Here is a 14,678-nt window from a genome sequence, read left to right as displayed (position 1 = left end):
AAATGAATCATCCATTCTCTCCTGCTGAAGCAGATGCATAACTCGTCTTCCCCCTCCCCAAAGCGGATCCTGCCACCCCACCCCCTCCTCAGTACACAGCCTGGGAATCGGAGCTATTTCTGTAACTTGCCTTGTAAGTGTAATCCAAGTTCTAGGCTATTTTTAAGTGCCCGGATCATTGTTTTACAGTGAACACGGCATTTATGAGCTCCCTGCTTTCACATTGGAATGGCAATGGCAAGCCTTCATCCTGGAAAGAAGCAGCACTCAGGATTCCCAGGACAGTCTCCAGGATGGACTGCTGTCTGTAAGTCCTAACCCTGCAGTTTCCCTTCTGGAAAATAGAGATAATGGGAAAGAACCAACTTCACACTGCTGCACGGGTTGGGAAACAAACTCCCAGAGTGGTGCCTGGCTTATGATGATAGCCCAAAGGTGATTACTGGCATTTGCTAATTTTCCCTTCTTCGTCTTCCCATAACCACTCAGCTCTTTCTCTACCAGAAGATAGGAAGAGAAGGATATGTGCGTGAGAGCTGGTCTGACAGCAATCGGCTTAATCACCATAGTGGCCTAGAGTCAATCTCTGGATCAAGTTAAAAACAACCCAGTGGACATACATGTTCCCTTGGCATTCAAATCCATGGACATTAAATATGCTTCAGGTACAGACGATTCTGCTGCACCATGCGCCTGGCAATCTTGGCTCTAAAGAAAACCAAAACCCACCTGCTTTTGATCCCCTCTGTCCTGATCTCCTTGCTGCCTTGCATGTTCTCCACAGACGTGCTCAGCTGGCCTCCCATGGCATCCTGCAACCTGGGTACACACAGCTCGTTTTCTGAACACGACAGTTTCTGAATCCAAGTGAGAGGGTTGGCCTGTGTCTGGTGTGTGGAATTCAAGTTGGCTATGTGTACAAACTTATCCTGATCTGAATTGGGAGAGAAAAAGACAGGCATACCCACAGGATTACACTGGTTTTAGTCATTGGTCTTGATACAACCATACCCTCCTGACCCTGGCTCTCCTTCCCAGTTCTTTCTCCGCACTGAGAGACTTGCCATTCTGCCTCCCATGAGCTTGGGGAATTCTCGTGCCTAGCACTGGAAATGCAAGCCTGACTTGGGATCCCAGGTGCTTTGTTACAGGACTCTGGGATCCCAAGTCAGGCTCTGCCCTGTGGAATATAATCTTTAATCGCTACACAGCTGTATTAGTCCACGGAAGCTTCCCCTGCCAGATATATTAACACACATTAAAAGTGTGGACCCTCCACTCAGATGTGTTCCTTTACCCCTTTGTATATTGGTTTAGTAGATGTTTCCAGTGACAAGACTCTGATGACAAGGAATGTCCCATTTTACTGTCTACATTATTCATAGAAATTTGAGATTTTTATCAGAAGGTCTCTTAAGTCAGCAAGGCCTTGCTCAAAACATCTATTGCAATAGTGCATCTATCGCACTGCTGCGGGGGTTTTACGTGCTCATTTTGTTATTTCATTGTTGAGATAGGGTCTCCTGTAGTCCAGGCTAGCCCGGAACTCTTTTTATCATCATGGCAAACTTGAACTCCTGATCCCTCCACCTCCACTTCCCAAGTGCTGGGATTACAGGAACAAGCCACCACACCTAGCTTGCATTTATATTTGGAGAAAGGAAAATGTTGACTATTTTTTGGTCACTCGCTCCCTACTGAAACCAGGAAGGAAAGTATATAACAGCATCCACATACTCAGTATCCATGCCCCCTCCTTCTTTTGTTGTATACGTATAGTGTTCATGTATATGTAAGTACGTGGTATCTGCGTGTGCGTGTGAGTGGAGGTGTACATAGGAATGTGTGTCATATGCACGGTGTTCAGTTATCTTTGTATACATGTGATGTGTGAGGTGTGACATAGTTATCGGAGGGAGAAGTGCTTATATCTGTGTTACCATGCATATGAATGCTCAATAAAACACCCCTGCAAGGACAGGGTGAGGAACGTTTAACTACATAAGCAGACTTTCTCTGTCTGGTTCTTTTTCTCTGGTTCTTTCTCTTTCTGGTGTGTTGCCAGGGCTGTTAGCCACTAGAAAAACAAATTCCTCATTGAGAATCTGTGAGTATGGGGACTGTGGAATCGCTCCTTACTTAGAGTGAGCGAGAAAGGATGGAGGGATGTTAGTCATCTGAATATGTCCTGTAGCTTCTGCATAGATTTTATAGTCTTACTCCAGAGCGTGGGCCTTCCAGGAAGAAGGTAATACCAGTAGCGACTTCTGACTAAACGTGTCCTGTGTGACAATCAGTGGCAAGCATCGTCACTTCCACTGTCTCACACAGTCCCCACCAGAACTCTCTGGGGTGGATAGTGTACCCATTTTACAGATAAGAAAATCTGAGGATAGATAGCTTTTTCTGGTCCAAAGGTTGGTTAGTAAGAGAGCAGGTTTCACACTTAGTCCACTGGCTCCACGCTCCACACTGGATAGTGCACGTGGTACAGACACTGAGCCACAGAAAACAGCACCATAGATTCACCTAAGAACTCCCAGCCTACCAAGTCCTGAAGGAAGTGTCCTTGAACTTACTAACACCTGACAGGGATTTTCTAGGCAGGGATGGGGAGGCTAGTCTTAGCCCAGAGAGGCTCAGTGGTTTGAAGCGGACTGCACAGAGACCGGCATTCTAGGAAGCAGCTGTTCCCTAGGGAAAGGGACTCACAGAAGGGAGCAGAGAAGTGAAGGCCCCACATGCCTGATTCTTCAGGCAGAGCAGGACACCAATGTCACCAGGCATGTTCCAGCACAGAACAGAGACCAGAAAGCAAGGAGACAGAGTCAGCAGGAGCAGGAGCAGCAGGGCCAGCAGGCCCACACTCCATGGTGCTGTACAAGTATACCAACAGGTAGGCGGGAGAGCCAGGCGTGCTGGTCTCCCAGGATTAGAAGGAAGGGTTGCCACGGATGTCCCGAAGATGCTGGCATGCTAAGAGGGCAATGTCTGTCCTAATTGTGATACCAGTAAAGTAACTGAGAAATGTCTGACTCTGTCTGGATGCTAAAGGTCAAGTCCAAGTTAGTTATAGCATCCCAAATACCCAAGAGGCATCCTGAGCTGAGGCCACAAGGAAAAAGTCACTGAGTGAGACCCTGGAGGACACAAGAGCAGTCCTGCAAGCATGGGTTCAGAGAAGGGCCAAGCACGTCCCACAACCCAGGACGTGTCCACAAGAAGGACTGAGAAAAGATTTCAGCCCACTGGGTAGTGATGACTGATTTTGCCTGATTCGATCCCGGAACTGTGCACTTGTAGGAGCTGGTGGTTTTATTTCTCTCTAGGGATCCAAATATAACTATGAAATAAAGTGCATGTTGAGACAATTCACGGGAGAATGACTAAGAGACATTTGGAAAATGTTCAACTTTTCACCCGTCAAAGAAGCAAAACAAAGCCACAGTGAAAGATCATTTTTACCTGTCAAATGAATACACAAAATACAAGGGCATCTACTCTTCGAGAATGAAAAATAAAAATAAATAACATCAGACTGGCAAGGAGATCCAGCATTCTAGAATGACAGAGACACAGAGAGGCCTTAAAATTCCCCTGGCTTATTACCCAAAGTTATACTTCTGAGGTTAAGAAGTGACATGGAAGCCAGAAAAAAAAAAATATTTTTCAAGTAATGTTTTACAGTCGCATTTACGATATTGAAAAATCGTAATCATTTTATTTCCATACAAATCATCCCTCCATCCATCTGTCCACCCATCCATCCGTCAGTCCATCTATCCATGCATCCATTTGTCCACCCATCTGTCTGTCCACCCATCTGTCCATCCATCCATCCATCCATCCATCCAAGAAATAGGTATTAAAGACAGACTCTGTAGCCTATAATCCAGCACCTGAAAGGCTAAGGCTGGAAGATCATGAATTTAAGGCTACTCTGGACTACACAGCAAGACCGTCTCTAAATTGATCAGTTAATTAATAAATACATACAGTAAAAAGCATGTGTATATCACTTCTTATTTGTCACACCTCTTTTACATACTGGACCTGGGAAGGCTGTGCGATACTGTCACTACCTTCAAGAAATTCCTCATCTATCCCAGGTGTAAGCACAACTGAATATAGCAACGTCACAGGTAAAAGGACAGAGGACTGCAAATGGAGGCAGTGATCCACTCCACCCGCCTTCAGGAATCATCTGGGAAGAGCTACCTCTAATTTACTCTAGGAGAAGCGAACTTATCTTGGTAGCCTGACCCCAGGAGGGTTAGGAAAAGCACCACAGTGGAGGCCGCTGTATTGTCGTTATTTTCCTCTTTTCTGTGACCAAATACCTGACCAAAACACCTAAGTGGAGAAAGCTTTATTTCATCTCATAGTCCAAGGGGAAGTCTATCATGGTGGGGAAGGTGTGGCGGCAGAAGTATGAGGCTTCCCATCACATTGCTTCCACAAGCAAAAAGCAGAGAGCAAGGATTGTGGATGCTCAGCTTTCTTTCTGGCCATGGAAATGGTGCTATCTGTAGTTAAAGAGAATCTCTGCACTCGCTGAACCTGATCTCAGTATTCTGTCATGGCTATGCCTGGAGGCTTGTCACCTAGGTATTTCTAGATCCTGTCAAGATGATGGTTAATATTACCCATCATAGCCACAGAGCACCAAGACACAGAAGACTGGGATGTGGTTTTCCGCAGCCATTATCCTGGCATGCAGGACAGTTGGAAAGAAAAGGGAAGTATCAGGACAAGAAAGACGTCAAGGCTGGGGCCAGACTGGGAAGAGTTTCCTCAGAATTAGGGGTTTGTCTCTGCTGTCAGTGTGGAACTGTGAACAAGCTTTAGCGGGGAGAACATGACTGGACCGGTCCATCTGAAAAAACACTCCAAAGGCTGGAAGGCAGTCAACAGGATGCGAATCTCAGGCAGATGCCTTTCCAAGAGTACACTGTAGTACCCCGGTGAGGTAGGAAAGGAAGTTGTTAGTCTAGGTTCCGGTTTACTGGATGAGTGATAGATGATTCCATTTGCACAGGATAAAGATCATGTCAAGGAAAGGGGATGGGGAGACATGTCATAGAAACGAGTCTGGGGACTGGGAGAGGTAGGGAGTTCTCCCCTCCATGCAGCATTGAAAGTGATGTCCGGGGTCTGGAGAGATTGCCCAGTCCTGCAAGCTCCAGGACCTGAGTCTGAGCCTCAGAACTAACAGAGAAAAGACAGGCACAGAGGTATGTGTTTGCCATCCCTGTGCAAGGGCTGGGGGGGGGGGGGGGGGGAGAGAAACAGATCCCTGGAGCTCCCTGGCCAGACAACTTTACCCAATCAGCAGCCCCAGGTAGTCAGTGGGAGAGCCTGTTTCAGCAAACAAGGTAGACAGTTCCTGAGGAAAGATGCCTGGGAGCTTGTCCTCTGGCTTCCACATGTATGTACACACATGTGCAGGCACAACACACACACAATACACACATGGGGGTGGGTGGAGAATGGTATCTGCAGAGAGTTTCACACAGAGATTCTTAAAAGGCAAGAGGGGATTGGTTATGTGAGTCCTTTTAGTACAAATAAAATGTTAGAGTCCTGGAAAGTACTAAGACAACAGAATTTGACGTTTGAGAAAACAGCATATAAGGAGCAAAATAGGCCTGGAAGGACCAATTTCACAAGTGAGTTCAAAGCGTCTATATAAATATTTTACAGTCACTGAAATCAGGCCATAAGAACAGTATTGGTGGCGTTTCAAGTACAGTTTCTCAGTGCTAGCGGGAAAGTCAGGTACAATGAGTTTGCGTTGATCATCGCTAGAGCCCTGGAAATCTTCTGAAACCAGCAGTCCATGGTTTCAAAGACACATTCACTGGTTTGCTCTGCTACAGACCGTGAGTTACTCTCAATCTCTGTGTTTGCTTCTATTTCTGAAAACTCAGATCCTGTTTTCCAGTTCACGCAGACCATGCACTGGACCCTAAAGCCCAGTGTCGAGACTTCTGTGTGTACTGGCTGGAACAGAAGCAAAACCCATAGGTAGAAGCTGCTGTCACCATGGTCACAGCACACTGAGCATGGGGCAGGGAGCTCGAAATGTGATGCTGCCCTGCTGGAGTCCAGCACAGACCTGAGATACTCAGTGTGTTCTCACGAGAGAGGGGCTGTGAGCTACCCAGAGCCACGCAGCTGCTAAGTGGCACTCGGCTGATTCTCAGGGGCTCTTCAGGCCACTTCCGCAGCCAAGGCTTCACTGCCTTGCACTTGTGTTAAAATCATGTAGGGGTTTTTTTGTACACGTGGATTCTGGTTCAATAGAGGTAGGGCAGCTCCTGAGGTTCCACATCCCTAGCATCTCGGAGGAGCTCAGTGCATCGTTATAGCTAACTGTTCCCTTTCACAAATCGGAGAAGAAATCCACTTAGACACCAAAGGAAACCACGATAAGGTCAGCACTCGAAGCAAAGTCTCACCCACTAGAGGCTATGTTTGGCACATGGTAAAAGGCAGAAGCAGGGTGATAAAACAAATAGGCTCTGGGTGCTGGAAGCTTAACTCCACTACCTAGCCACCAGCACATGGCTTCACTTTACACCCTGGACTGTCCCTCACAGCAATGCAGCTTCTAGCCTCATAAACTGACTTACCCAGTGCTGCTTGAGAAGACAATGTGTATGTTGTGGTCATAAATGAAATTTTTCTGTGTGTGTGGCGGGGGGTGTGTTGCTTGCATGTGTGTCTGTCTACCACATATATGTATGTGCCATCAGAGACCAGAGAGAGCTTGGGATTCCCCTAAAACTAGATCAGAACCTGTCCCTGGTTCTTGAGCTGAATTTTGGGAACCTATTCCCATTCTGGGTTACCTTGCCCAGCCTTGGTACCGGGGGAGGAGCTTGGCCCTGCCCCAACTTGTGTGCCATGTTTTGTTGACTCCTGTTGGATGCCTGTCCCTGAATAAAGATGGAGGAGGAGCGGATAGGTAGGAGTAAATGGAAGGGAGCAGGAGGGAGCAGGAGGAGAGAAAGGAGGAGAAACTGTGGTCTATTTATAGAATAAATGAAAAAGTTTAATTAAAAGAGATTTTGGCTTTGCTTATTTCTGTATTATTTCTTGTTTTGTAACATGTGAACATTAACCACATGAATATGCATAAACGAGCCATTCAAATTTAAACATAAATCACCAACTTAAGCAAGATGACAGGTTTAATTTCTAGGTTGCGCCTGCAACTATTTAACTGCTCTATATTACCCCTGGCTGGGGTCCTACCCCCCACTGAAGGGTGGAGCTGTCCATCACAATACTGCACTTGGTCTCTTGTCCTTCCTCACTCAGCACCCCAGACTGAAGGGTGGAGCTGTCCATCACTATTGCACTCCGGTCTTCTCTCTTGTCCTTCCTCACTCAGCCCTGTACCACGGACAGTTCCACTGCCATCAGCTTCTGTATTCCTTACCTCAGGATAAAGGTCTACAGTAAAACTGTGAATTCAAAGGGATGGAGAGCTCCTTTCAGTTTTTACAAAGTTAGATGGATAGACGGAAGGGAAAGTGAAAGGGAAGAAAGGGAGGGGAGAGGGAGGAGACAGAGTTTCCAGTTGAGTTCCAGGAAGACAGTATTAATTTGTCCTCCTAATGTTATTTTCACTTTTGTCAATTCTGAGAATAAAATCTATAAATCTAAACTTCGTTTTTATTGTGTTCCTGCCATTGTTGGTGATGATTTTAGACTTTTTAGCCCTTTGGGGGTCAACTATATCTTTTCATACCAATTATTTTATGAACGAGCAAGCTGTCTGCTTGTGTGTTACTAATACCGTATACACTCACCGCTTGAAAGACGCGGTGGCTGCTCGGAGTCCATCTGGGCATGAAACGAGTGCTGGGCGGAGCAGAGGCCCAGCAAATATTTACAGGTCTTGGCTGAATCGGTGACAACGGTATATTTTTTTCCGGTGATGCTGCTGGTGATGGTGAGCTTTTTTCTCTGGAGGAAGCGAGCACAGAGTTAGACCCATGACCGCCCTCACCCATCCCTTGAAGTACATGTATGTTTAGCAATAAACGTTCAGCTCCTCAGTTCATTGTCAACATAGTTCTGGAAGTCCAGGGCAGGGAATGCCTGACACAGGTCCAATTTCTTAGACAATGGAAACAAAATCCCTCTATTTTGTGTGCTGGGCGGAAAGAAGATGAGTTGAGTCCACGGACAGGCGGTCTTCACAAGCCCTATGAAGTGGCCAGCAAGCACCCCATTGTCTTTACTGCACAAGCTCCAAGCCTCCTGCTCTGACAAGACAGGGAGCCGGCAGAAACCAAGCAGGCAGCTACCCTGTAATAAGCCAGCAGAGAAAGTCAGTCCCAGCCACCACCAAGGCAGCAAAGAAACTGACGGAGAACTGACCCGGATCTTCATTATGCCTCATTATACTACATTAGCATAGCGAAAGCTCCCCAAGGGAGAGACAGAACAAAAATACTGAAGTGTTTTGAGCAGCGTGCAAAGTGGCGCATGCACATTGGAAGCCTCCTCCCTTGTCTGGAAAAGGCACGAAAACAGAAAGCCTTCTCCATGAATGGCAATGCGGGCCTTTGTCTCTTACTCCTCTGCCTAGGAGAGGTCTGTGTTTATTTTCTGTAAGAAACGTTCGCTTTTTAAAATTTCTATCCTAGCCAAGACAAAAGGCCCCACAGAGATGCTAAGAATTTCATGAGCATTTATACATCTTGTCTTCATGTCTGCAGAATGAGAAACCATTATCCTTTACCCTAAACACAATCTAGAAATCCTGGAATCTAGAAACAGATCTAGAGGTCTCGGAATGCACCACAGGCTGGGTGTGGTACCACACTCCTCTACTGCCAAAACTCAAGAGGCAGAGGCAGGTGGATCTTTAGTTTAGCCAGGGCTACATAAAGAAACCCTGTCTCAATCAATGAATCAAATGAAATAAAAATAAAATCTAATAACAATCCTCAAATGAATCTGAAAAGGGAGACACACACCAACACGCATCCCAGAGTCGTGTGCGTTTGTGCACATGGTCTCCCCATTGGCACTGCTGTTCGGGGGGATTTATGGAACCTTTAGAAGGTGAAGCCTTGCTGGAGAAAGTGCATTACTGGAGATGGACTTTGGAGTTTCACAGCTTTATTCCCACTTCCTGTTCCCTCTCAGCTGCTTCCTGCATGTGGATGAAGACATGACCACCCCACTTCCTGCTCCTACCACAAGGCATGCTTTCCTTGACCTCAGAGATTTTCCCTCTGGAACCTCTAAGCCCAAATGACCTTTTTCTTTTATAAATTACTCTTGGCTGTGGTGTTTTATCACAGCAGCAAAATGGAACTAATCTGAAGGGATCTGAGAAAAAGGGAAGTGCCCACTCTATTTCTGGGCGTAAGGCTGATGATGCCCTTGACAGTGGGGGGATGGGATTTATGTCTGCTTGCCATCACCCTGAAAAACCTCTCTTCATGGAATTCATAACCACAGCTAACTTGCCCCAGGGCAAGCTGCTCCTAGAATAAGGACACAATAAAGGTTTATAACTCCAACTTCAGGTCTTTTAGCACAAACCTGGAAATCTCTTAAGCCCGCTGTGGTTGTAGCGCACACAGTCTAGGTGTTTTCCCAACACCATATTTATTTCCTAGCATCCCTTTCCCATGCAGGAGCAGTTTAAACCAATAAGTTTTGCTGCTACTGTTTCTTTATTCACAGTACATTTGCTCGCTCCCCTGTTTGTTTCCCTAGATCTTTGCAATTGCATCCTTCTAGACACGGGCAGATGCTCATGAACCTGAAGCTCCAGCACCCTCCCCTGGTCACACGCTTCCTGGGAGCAGCCCTGGCTACGTGCATACACGTTCTGGTAATGTCGGAAAATAACAAGTTTCCACCATAGTTGGTTAAGACCATTGACCCTCCTTTCTCCTTCGACCTCTCCTCTGCTCTGATCAGGATCTTAAACAGCCATCGAAGGTGCATTGCTAAGTAATAGCTTGGTCCCCAGAGGGGCACAATTGGGAGGTGGGTCTTTAGGAGGTGGAGCCACGTAGAAGGAAGTTAGGTCATTAGGGCGTGCACTTGAAGATGATACTAGGACCCCTCCCCTAGTCTCTCTTGACTTATTTGCTCTCCGGCCATGATGTAAGTGGTTTTATCCCACCCAGTTCTCCTGCCAGACTGGGCTACCTCACCACTAGCTCTAAGCAGCCATATGTGACTCTGAGCCAGAATAAAACTTCTGCATTTATTTATATTTTTATAAGTATTTTATAAGTATTACATTTTGTAAGTAGTGAAAGGAGAAGCACACTCTCCTTCCTAATTTGACCCTCCCACTGGGCAGTGCTGGGCACTTTGGGAGCAGACCCCTCTAAAGAAAATCAGAATGAAATAATTGGAAGCAGCTTTAGAGCCGGTGTCATCTGTCTTTATGCCACTTGCAGTTTTCTTTTACAAAGGCTACTTTGTCGTCAGGCATCTCAGAATGCACTCCCATCAGGCCAAAACACTCAGGTCTTAGAGCAAGGACCAGCGAACACTTGAAACTAACCACGTGCTATGATATTGAGCTCTTAGGAGCGGGGCAGAAATGTACAGAGCCAGTGGCCGCACCGAGGCAGACTTTCACAGTCAACAGAGATTGAGAACTAAAATTCAGCTCTCAAAAACACCCAGTCAGGCCACATACTAGGAGTCAAGTAAGATGCTATTGTTAGATTGCTAGCACTTGGGACTGGGATCCAGTTCAGGGGAAGAACACCAGCCTACCAAGTATTCAGCTTTAGCATCATCTCCAGGACACCACCCCTGCCCAACACACAAACAATCCCTGCATCTGCAGCACAGCAACATGTAACAACCCACAAGGAGCAAGTGTTTCTCTGTGCAAACTGCCTGCTCTACCTAGTCTACTGCAGCCATACTTAAAGATATGCTAAACTGTATTTCTATTCTCTCTAGATAAAATGACATTATAAAATGCTGTCATGTGAAAAAATAAGAAAAGAATACGCCACCCTAAATCTGAAAAGAGAGAGTTACAAGCTTTACCAGGAAGTTCATGAACCGAGTGGTTCTCTGGCATTTGCACTGTTTGAAAAGAATGTCCTCTCACTCATTTTTAAAAATATTCAAATTCTGAGGTTCATTTTCTTATTCTAAACAACATTCCCTTCCATGAGGTAACTTCTATTTGCCATTTTGTATCTTTTGCTTAAAGGGGGCCATGTGCAGTCCTGTATAGTTTGTTATGTTCCAAGCATTTATCTCCATATATTAGAACTAATGCTTGAAAACCCCAGCGTTAACAGCACCATTAGGCTCCTTGTTCTAGATAGAATGGTTTTTGATTGAATAATCAAGTATACACAGAAGCCAAGGTAGCCAGGGATTGCACTCCTTGAAAACAGCATCCTTATTCCAGGGCTGCTTCCCTGCAGGGGGAAAAGAAGAATGAGGTGTGATTGAAGTATCTTGGCTCCAGCTATTAGCAAACAAAACCGGAAGCTAGCTTCCTAAACAGATCTCAGGGTCCTCGGAGCTTGTTCACTACTCGCAGAAGCACAAAGAATCTAGGAGTCGTTTTCTGTGGAAGATGCTTAACTGGTCAGAGCAGCTGGTGAATTACTGCACGGGGTGATTTCCCAGCAAGACATCCATCATGCCAAGGGCAAAGTGGAGCATCAGGGTCTGGGGATCCTACATAGACAATTGTTTTGAGTTTGTGAACTTGATGGCTTCCCAGATTATTTTTATTTTGTTTATTTTTATTTTTTGGCCTGGAAATGAGAAAACAAATACCTCTAAAATTAAATATATAGTTGTGTGTGTGTGCGTGTGCGTGTGTGTGTGTGTGTGTGTGTGTATAAATAAATTTATGGGGACTGTTGAACTTCATAAATTCAAAATTTTTCAAATTTCAAAATTACTACTGCATTTAGTATAGATGATTCTATTACATATCATACATTGACAATGTTAATTTCAAAAATCAAGATAAAATCCATAAAAGAAACATTCAAAAATTGAATAAAAGCAACTATTTTACCAAGGAAATGCTAATGTCAGATAATAAAAATAATGATCTAACTAGTAGAAAATTTAAACAATAGGATAAAAGTAAGTAGAAAAAGACTAAAAAGTGTATGAGCCAAAAGGCAAAGAACTTTGTATTAAGATAAATCTTCAGTAAAACATAAATACTGGCCTGGACAACCCTGGGACAGGCAGGGATAGTCAGCTACCAGGTCCCAGTGCCAAGCTGATAGAAACTAATTGGGGAACTGGATAGGAAAAGGGCTTTTAATATGATTTGAAATACAGCGAGTTGGCTGTTCAGGGGGGGTTTACACATTTTAATTTTTCAATGGTCATTCGACATTGTTGCCAGGGGACCTGCAGTCCACCCAAGACACACCAGGCGCCTGTATATGCAGAGGAGACACAATCCGTAGGCAGATGTTTCAAAGCCTGGCAGACACTACTGAACCTTTACTCTGTTCTGTTCCTCTGGATCCCAGTTGTCCTTGCTTTGGCCGCAGATGGGCTCAGACAGAAGGTTATGGAGAAGGCGTGGAGGAAAATGTAGCATTTTAGGCTATGGGCTATTTATGGAGTCTTGTTAGAAAGCTAGCAATAGAACATGAAAAAAGGGGGGTTTCCTGTGGATTACCCTGACCCCACCCCCTGAAGTATTTGGTCCTCCCAAATATGTCAATGTACAATGTATCAGAATACAGGCTAAGGGATGGTAGGCTGTATATGAATATGCCAAGATGGATCCATGTAGCCACTGCCACTGAAGAGGGCCACAGATCAAAGGAGAGGGAGGCTATCAGCTGAGTTCACTCACATGAGTTGAAATCATCCCAGTTTCTCTCCATGGAAACCGTGATGTGGCGATTCTGCGCCTGTTTTTCACCTCGTAGACTGTGATACCTTTGGCACAGACCCCCAAGGCCATTTCCCCATCTGGTCTCTTCTTCTCTGGGAACACTCGGTGAACCAGGACTCCATATTCTGGGAGTTGCTGAACAACCTGGAGGGAGGAAAAGGCCATCTTAGGACCCACGAGTTGGATGGTTCAAAATCATGACCCTCAACCCCTTCTGTGGAAAAGGGTCATTGTTGGCAAACAAGATGAAGAAATATCCAGATAGACAGTTTTACTTGCTCTGGAACATCTACACTTTTGATATGATGAAATTCTTTCTTTCTTTCTTTTTTTCTTTCTTTCTTTCTTTCTTTCTCTTTTCCTTTCTTCCTTTCTTAACCTAAATAAACTTCTATTTGTAGGGTGCCTAAAAGAACATATGGGGTACGTTCTTATAAATAAAGGACACAATAGGATAAAAAAAGATGGGGAACAAGTGTTTCTTATGATTCAGGCTCTCTTGGGACATCCCCAATTGTGTCAATCATCTGGTCCCATCTTTTCATGTTCTAATTTCAAGAGCTGAGGCTGAGCCAAGAACAATTTTCATGGGAAATGCCTGTCCCTCCAGCCTGTCTTTCCACTCAGCAATGTCTCTGTAGGATCCCCACAGCCCCATCTCTTGCCTCAGTTTACCAAGCTTGGGGATTGATTTCTGTAAGAGGTCCAGAGTCAATTAAAGTTGGTATCTATATCAGGTCAATTGAATTCTCAAGAGAATTTTAGTCAGGAACTCAACACAAATGTTTGATCATCTGAACAGTCGTCACATGGTCAAGAAGTCCTCATCAGAAGGTTGATGCAGATGGAGCTGCAGAAAGGGTTTCCTGCTCCGAACATCGAAGAGCCTCTCAGAAGGGCTTCTCTGGTGAGATCTGGTGCGGTATCTCTATCCTTAGCACACTTCCATGTCCTGTCTATGCGATCTTCCTCATCCCCAGGCACAGTCATAGAGAGAGACCAGTTAAAAATTTTACTAATCATTTGTTAAGTTCATTGCTGACCTCACTCCTGTTGATGAGTCATCACTGAGCCTGCAAATGCCCTGTCTCTCTGTGAGATTGTGATCAGATGTCTGGATGCTGAGCCTCCCGCTTTTAGCTTAGAAGAGACACTGCCATCATTGTTAGCACCACTATCATCTCAGTCAGCACTGTCACCCAATAAAAATGCTGGAGCATTTATACTGACATACCCATGGCTGAGCAGGACTGATTAAAGTATGACAAGGAGAGGCTGTCCAAGGCAGTGTGGTGCACTGTTAAGGAACTGGATGAGCATTGCTTTAAAGCACTGAAATAGAAGTCACCAGGAAGCTGGGAGGTGGTGGTGCACGCCTTTAATCCCAGCACTCAGAAGGCAGAGGCAGGCGGATCTCTGTGAGTTTGAGGCCAGCCTGGTCTACAAGAGCTAGTTCCAGGACAGGCTCCAAAAAGAAAAAAAGAAAGAAAAAAAATTACTACAGAGAAACCCTGTCTCAATTAAAAAAAAATTACCAGGACAATAAAATGCCTTTTAAACCTTTTTTTTTTAACTGTTTAGCATTAAAGTTTCATTTTTGTTTTTTAATTCTTCTGAAAGGGTTATAATACATGAGTACTGATATCACATGCTGCCAAGCACAGGCAGGCATTGTTTCATTAGCATTTAGTTTAGCTTTCATAACAATCATAACACAAAGGTGTGGCTGTCTTTTTCCAAAGGAGAAAGCAGAGCCATGGAAAGGTCAGTTGACCTCGGGTGG

This window comes from Microtus oregoni, unplaced genomic scaffold (assembly GCF_018167655.1).
Source record: "Microtus oregoni isolate MIOR12 unplaced genomic scaffold, Mior012 000013F_ref0000133, whole genome shotgun sequence".
NCBI lineage: Eukaryota > Metazoa > Chordata > Mammalia > Rodentia > Cricetidae > Microtus > Microtus oregoni.
This window is presented reverse-complemented; position numbering follows the sequence as displayed.